Source organism: Pararge aegeria, chromosome 13, assembly GCF_905163445.1.
Source record: "Pararge aegeria chromosome 13, ilParAegt1.1, whole genome shotgun sequence".
In the NCBI taxonomy this organism is placed as follows: Eukaryota; Metazoa; Arthropoda; class Insecta; order Lepidoptera; family Nymphalidae; genus Pararge; species Pararge aegeria.
This window is the reverse complement of record NC_053192.1, coordinates 12,334,512-12,341,836: the sequence shown is the minus strand read 5'-3', so window position 1 is coordinate 12,341,836 and position 7,325 is coordinate 12,334,512. Positions and strand designations below refer to the sequence as shown.

At 37.2% G+C, this 7,325-nt stretch overlaps 1 pseudogene; it reads left to right on the top strand.

Annotated features, from left to right (window-relative positions):
- The first annotated feature begins 394 nt into the window (after nucleotides 1-394).
- On the top strand, nucleotides 395-530 carry LOC120629060 (annotated as a pseudogene).
- The last annotated feature ends 6,795 nt before the right edge of the window (nucleotides 531-7,325 follow it).

The following is a 7,325-nucleotide window of genomic DNA, read 5'->3' as shown; positions in this document are numbered from 1 at the left end:
TTATCTATGAACAGAATAGCAAATATCTGCAACAGTGTTGGTGTATAAGTAAAAATAGTTCAGCAGTTAAAAGGCTGTGCTCAACTTTATGCACACATTGGATTTATTTCGTACTCAAGTCCTTAGATATTTCCTTAATATTTCCAACCTGACATTTGTCATTTCGATACGATAAAAAGGCTCCGAGGCACTCAATGACCTATGCTTAAATGGCTAACAACCTTAAGTTTTAACCCCAAGATATGTGCGTTTTTAAAGCAATTAAAATATTTCTTGCTTTAACGGTGAAGAAAACGTCGTAAGGAAATTTGCATGCCTAAGAGTTCTCCATAATATCCTTAAAGTCCACCAATCCGCACCGGCCCACTACAGGGCACGAGTGTCCTTCCACAATCAGACCTTACTTCATAGGATCATTTCTATAGTATGCTCTTCACGAGAAGCTAATATTCAATAAATAAGTAAATTAATAGAAACTACGACAATAAACACATCGCTGTCTAGCCCCAAAGTAAGCGTAATCTGGTTGTTATGTGTATAATATACATATAACCACCAAGTCTGGGTGGTTATATGTATAATATACATATAGACACTGAAGCCATTCAACAATCGGCCGTCAATAACTTATTGTAACTGCGTACACACATTCATGTATTAACCTGTATCTAAACTATTTCATAAAACATTTCTGCAGAAAGAGCCTGGAATTTTAAAATTTAAAGGCAACGGAAGAATTCTAAAATTAATATGAGCTTGTATGTGGGAATTTCCTAAGAATGTAGTCCAACCAAACGCGAGTGCTTGAATATTTTAATAAATTTTCATTGATATAGGTATCACTTCTTTACAATGAAATCATGTAAGATAACTTTTTCAACAGTCTGTTGTTCTTCAATATTTATAACAAATGAGGCAGGTTCATAATTTCATTATTTATAGCAACAGTTCACTGCTGGATTAAAGGCTTCTCAAGCCCATAAACTCCACGCTGACGGGTTGGTTATCGCAGTAGCTGGTAGTAGTAGCACTACGAGGAAGGAGAACAATAGGAAGAGGGGAATAGACCAATAGTCTACTCTCCTCTTCATTCCAAGGTTGCCTGGCAGAGATCGCTATAAGGCAACCTCTTGTATTCTACTTCTCTCTTCATGTTTCTGATTCGCCGGGTTAGATTTTGCTTTATTTTATTTAAACAATAAACTTACATCATTAAATTTTTAATTTAAGTCTCATAATATTATATTAAATCATTTATTTATCTCCGTATTCATTCTCTTCTATTCCCTTATCGAGCGGGTGAAGATCATTATCTACACCCATGTACACCCAACAATAGAATATCATCATAGTAAATAAAAGCTGTATTTGACAGTTTGACAGTTCAAAATAGGAGAGCTCCGATCGTCACCAAACTTTACAGGATTACTTGCCAGGTCAATCCGGAGATTCCCTGAAAGTTTCATTGAAATCGGTCCAGCTGCTTCGGAGCCTATACGGAACATACCCACACACTTTCTCTTTTATATATATAGATGTTAATGTAGTTGTAGACAAATAAAAAGTTAAATAAATAAATAAAATAAATAAATGACACTTTGCGTTAGTTATTTAGCTAAGCCTATTAACGTCCCACAGCTGAGCTCTGAGCTCTCCGCTCTTATAGGAAAACGGGTTTATGAACAAAGACCCAGCCCGTTGCTCTAATGTAGGCTGGTGAGCTACACAAGTTAGAGATAATAATTGGGCTCTCCGGCGCACGTGGGTTCATCGCCTAACTTCGGGCTGGTACTATGAATTCTTAACAGAAAAATCCATACAACACCTTGAAAAACATTTCTTAAATATAGTTCAACGGGTACATACCACGATAATATTTAGGATTTGTCGATATTTCGACCCAGTTGCATGCATCGTGGTTACGACGGGACTGACCTTGAAAAAACCAATACAATCTATCTCCGTATTAAGTTACGTTAAGATTGGTTCAGCAGGCAAGCCGAATATATCACTAGCGGACCCGCGCAACTTCGTTATTAGCAAACGGTTATTACCGGTTTTAATATTTTAAAAAAAACCTAGAATTTAATGCAGGTAATTGCAGGTACATAACCAATCTTAATTATAAAACTATTTATTTGGATAAGGATTAATATATAATATAGGAATGTCACCATATTTCGATTGTACCCGTGTTTTACTTGTTTGTTCGTCTGTACCCGTATAGACGAACAAAATTATGGTATAACAAAAAGCGGTTATTGTGACCACCATAACAGTTAGTACAGCCTTGCGGACTTTTTTGTAGATAATAATGATTACTTTAAACATATAGTACATTATTTTTACGTATCAGCAGATTGTAAGACAGATGTAATTCGCCATTTGTGGTTGCGGCCATCTTGGATTTAAAATTTTTCATGGCGTGTAATATTTTACTACTCAAGCCCTTTCATTTGATACTTATATTGAGAAAGTTGTTCAAAATTTGTTGTATCGGCGGCGATCTTGAACCGATTTTTCACACCACCTGTTGTTTTTGCATGGGGGCTAAACATAACATTGAACTTAAATAACAGTGTGAATCAGTAGGTTATTATTTAGCGAAAACTATAACGCAACGTCCGTTGATGGAAGGAACTGATAGCTGCCCATCTCTCGATCCTTTTTACGCACGAACTAAAAGGGTCCGCCTCTTTGTGAATGATAGATGCCGAAGATTACTTTGTTGTGGTTAATGCGACCGTCTTTGACTTAAACAAGTTAGCCTGGGGCGAAGTGTCACGTTCTGCTAGATATCGGGAGACGCAAGGGATGGCCTAAGGGCTCACACACCATTGCGGTAATACAACCAGTTTTTGCAGTGGAACTTCTAATGCGACTTCCAACGAGGTTGTGTTAAACGTTAACGCTACTATTAATGGGTATGAAAGCAACGTTTAACGCTCCTGGGAGGGGAAATAGAAAGAGACAGTATTTTTTATTTTCAAATTTAGTGGATAACAGTTGTAAAAGTAAGTGAAAACAAGCCGACGGACAATGCGTCGGATTTAAAGTTATGTCAGGTTGACCTCAGTTTTTGATTGTAATTTTATTAAAACTAGCAATTATTATTTAAAACGACTGTTAATCTACTGAACGTAATGATTTTTTTTATTGGTAGGTATATATTTATGAATGTATTTGTTTTCTCCGCCATTGGTTGTCTGGAAGAAATTCAGTACTTTTTGTGGTGTGTAATAAAAGTATATTCATTCAACATTAAAAATGTATAGTATAAACTATATAATCGCAATATAAATGCGCCTTTACTTGAAAACTGCCGGCTGTTACCGGGTATAGGACCTTTTAGTTTATAGATTCAGAGCTAAAATTCTTAATCGATTTAAAACTTACATTTTAGGGTAGACTTAACTTTGCCGTACCATCTACTGACACTTGCTCTTTATAACATTCTCCTCTTATCTTAGGACCGTGATCAGAACCTGATAGTTTATGATAAACTAACGTACCGGCGATTTCGACTGCATTTCGTTCTCTTTTAAAGAAATTCCGCGGTATTATTTGGATTTCAGAATGGTTCTAAATTTGTCCAGAAGATCGAGGTTGACTTTTTTTTATTGTCAAATTGACGGGCCCACCTGATGGTAGTTGGTATACCATCGCGGTCCTGGAAAGTGTCTCTGGCACGATGATTATATATCTCGCGACCGGCTAGTGACAGGTGTAAATCTTGCAATCTTTGCTGTCAAATCACACTGTATTTTTTTTGGATGCAAAAGTGACGTTTGATAGCAATACCGCCTTGACCCCTTCTCATGGGTGAGAGGAGACCCTGTAGTGTTCCGGTAATGGGTTGATATAATGATAAATAAATAAATATACTACGACAATACACACATCGCAATCTAGCCCCAAAGTAAGCGTAGCTTGTGTTATGGGTACTAAGATGACTGATGAATATTTTTATGAATAATATACATAAATACTTATAATATAAAGATAAACACCCAGACACTGAAAAACTTTCATGTTCATTACACAAATATTTTCCAGTTGTGCGAATCGAACCCACGGCTTTGGACTCAGAAAGCTGGGTCGCTGCCCACTGCGCCAGTCGGCCGTCAATGATGTCTTCCTAAGACCGCTGTGTAAACTTACTCTGTGATATTCGTGAGTATGGATAGCGAGTTACGGGAGGGTAAGGTTGCTTAGTTTCGACAGCGCAAACCAATTGATTGCACTGGTTGCAACTTTGTCCCATCTGCAAATGAGTTATCTATTTTGTAGTTCCGAATTTAGCCTTTATATTTCCTACGTGCCTCAGAGAGCACGATAAGCTATTGGTTGCGGTTGTTACTGCACTGAATAATATGAAACCGAAGCTAATAGCCTAACTTCGAAACGTTAGCCTGACTGTGGGTCTATACTCTAGACGCCTAGTACACACTTGAAGACCGAGTCGCAAGATTTTTTTATGGACACAAAGTAAATTCCTCAGTCTTTTTACAACGACCGTGTAAATAATTTATCTTATTTTCGTCCATATTTCGACAGTCAGCGCCCCAAGGGCAAGGTTTGTAAAATCTTTACTTATACGTATAATAAACTGTAACAGATCAAATTCTGTACATCTATACTCTATACTAATATTAAAAACAGGTAAAGTTTGTGAGTTTGTGAGGGGGTAATCTCTAGATCTACTGAAACGATTAAAAAAAAATCTTTTACAAATATAAAGCCTCATTTTTATGACTGTCATGTTATATCATCATATAAATAAATAAATAAATATACTACGACAATACACACATCGCCATCTAGCCCCAAAGTAAGCGTAGCTTGTGTTATGGGTACTGAGATAGCTGATGAATATTTTTTTATGAATATAATACACATAAATACTTATAATATACAGATAAACACCCAGACACTAAAAAACATTCATGTTCATCACACAAACACTCTCCAGTTGTGGGAATCGAACCCACGGCCTTGGACTCAGAAAGCAGGGTCGCTGCCCACTGCGCCACTCGGCCGTCAAACCATTACCGACCAGGCATGGGTCCCACAATGGGAAGGATTTAGCCCGTACTCCACCACACTGACCCAGTGCGGACTGGTGGTGCGGACATAGGTCTTTTGTAGGGAGTTCTAAATTCCACGGTTTTGTGTCGCTTGGGTCCAGCCGCTACCTGCGACGCGCTTAATGTCGTCTATCCACCTCGTTGGGGGTCGACCAACGCTGCGTTTACCAGTGCGGGGCTGGCATTCCAGCACCTTGGGACCCCTACGTACATATTTCCTTTCGAGCTATGTGCCCTGCCTATAGCCACTTCAGCTTTGTGACTCGTTGAGCTATGTCGGTAACTCTGTTTCTTCTACGGATCTCCTCATACTCCGGTGTTCAAATGTTTAAAACAAGGGTTGCGATGCCTCAGTTATTCCTTTCATGTGTATTTATTATACAATTGATGAATTTCTTGATGACAAGGTTGCTTGGAAGCATCCGGCTCTGCTTTCATCTCTCACAAGATAGAAAAATGAATTTTGAAATGCAAAATGTAAATTGTTAATGTTGGAAAAGAGCAACTGCTGAGTTTCTTGCCGGCTTCTTCTCGGTAGAATCTGCCTTCCGAACCGGTGTCACTACAGACAGACAGACTTGACGTTTCAAAAGTGCTTATATTAGGCCTACTTGAAATAAATTAATTTTGAATTTTGAAAGGAATAATATATAATAAAGGAATAAGCTTTTTATTTATTGTCTTGCTTTTTTTACACCATCTCTAAGTTCGCGTCTATTCTATTAAAAGGGCAATGACAATAGACCGACAAACCTTTATACACTAGAGGCGTTTATCCGAGATCATTGGCAGAAGGCGAATGTTTTGTTGTCTGCAGTCTAGACAAATTGCAGACGAAATATCGCAGTGCTAATATAAACTGCTTAAAAAGTAATGATGCACTTGACAATTCTAGAGTCTTGTCAGTTAAAGTAGTTTAAAGTAATTGCTTTCTTGCGAGGGTGTGGTGTGAGCTTCTGCCTTAGGTTTAAGTGACCATCTGTGCGTGTGTGCGTGTGTAATGGTGATAACAAAAAACACTATGAGCTCGTTGTGGATTTATTCTTAGACCAGGACAAGTTTGGAAGCTTGTAGCTTTATCTATAAGTTAGCAAATGTAGTAATTCCGACTTTTCATTCCAAAATAATGGAAAACAGAACATTTGTTAGCTGAAAAGCTTAAAAATCTCTAAATTTATATTTGAATCGGTAGGATTAAATACGGACTCTGGGCCCGCAAGACGGAGGCTGAAGCTCTAACCACTAGGCTATCAGTGCTACACCGTTCCATAATACAAATACTTCTAATAATTATTTAGTATGGTATATTCTCTTTTATTTTACAAAACAAAAGTCCAAAAAACGGAACAACAAATAAACAGGAACAAGGAAAAGAATTCTGAGCACTCTTCTGAAAGACTGCCGAATTTTTATCACAATTTCTTTGAAAGCGTTTAATTTGAACAAAGGGGAAGGTAAAGTTTTGTCTTTTGTGAATGCGAATTGAATGGCGATGAACGAATTCTTTGATGCCACTGAATTAATATTTGTTAACTGTAATGAAATGACATTCATCTTCAATATTGCAATTTAACTTGATATACATTGTCATCGTTTGTTGCCAGTGTTACTACCGTCTGTATCGTGAACACATCGCCTACTACCATCGCTGAAAGTAGTTATAATTTAATATTGTTTAAGTTTTGACAATAATATAATCCTTATTTTAGGAAGTCAAAATATGTCGAATTTACTGTCACTTCAAAATTCTACTGCTTTAATACTGTTTCTTGTCGGCTTCTTCCCGGTGAGGAGAGTTCCTACAAACAGAGAGAAGTTTTAAAGTGATTGTAAAGGAAAATAAATGAATTTTCAATTTATACGATTGTGGTAAGCCCCCAGTAATAATTAATTCCTAGTAATACTGCTAACAGGCTAAGAAGTGATTTCACACCAACCGACCTAAGCCGTGAAATACGTAAAATAAGAAAACTTGTCATGCTTTAAACTCAATTCAATAACTTGATAAATATCAAGCAATTAATATAATATAATTATTGTAAGCGGTGATAGCCCACTGGATAGGAGCTCGACTTCACTTTCGGGGGGCCGAGTTCGAATCCCAGCACGCACCTGTAATTTTTCTAAGTTATATGCGTTTTAGGTAATTAAAATATCAGTTGCTTCAACGGTAAAGGTAGGTTCCGAAATTTTATACGCATTTTAAAATTCATAAAATTGATATTTCCTCCAAGTAAC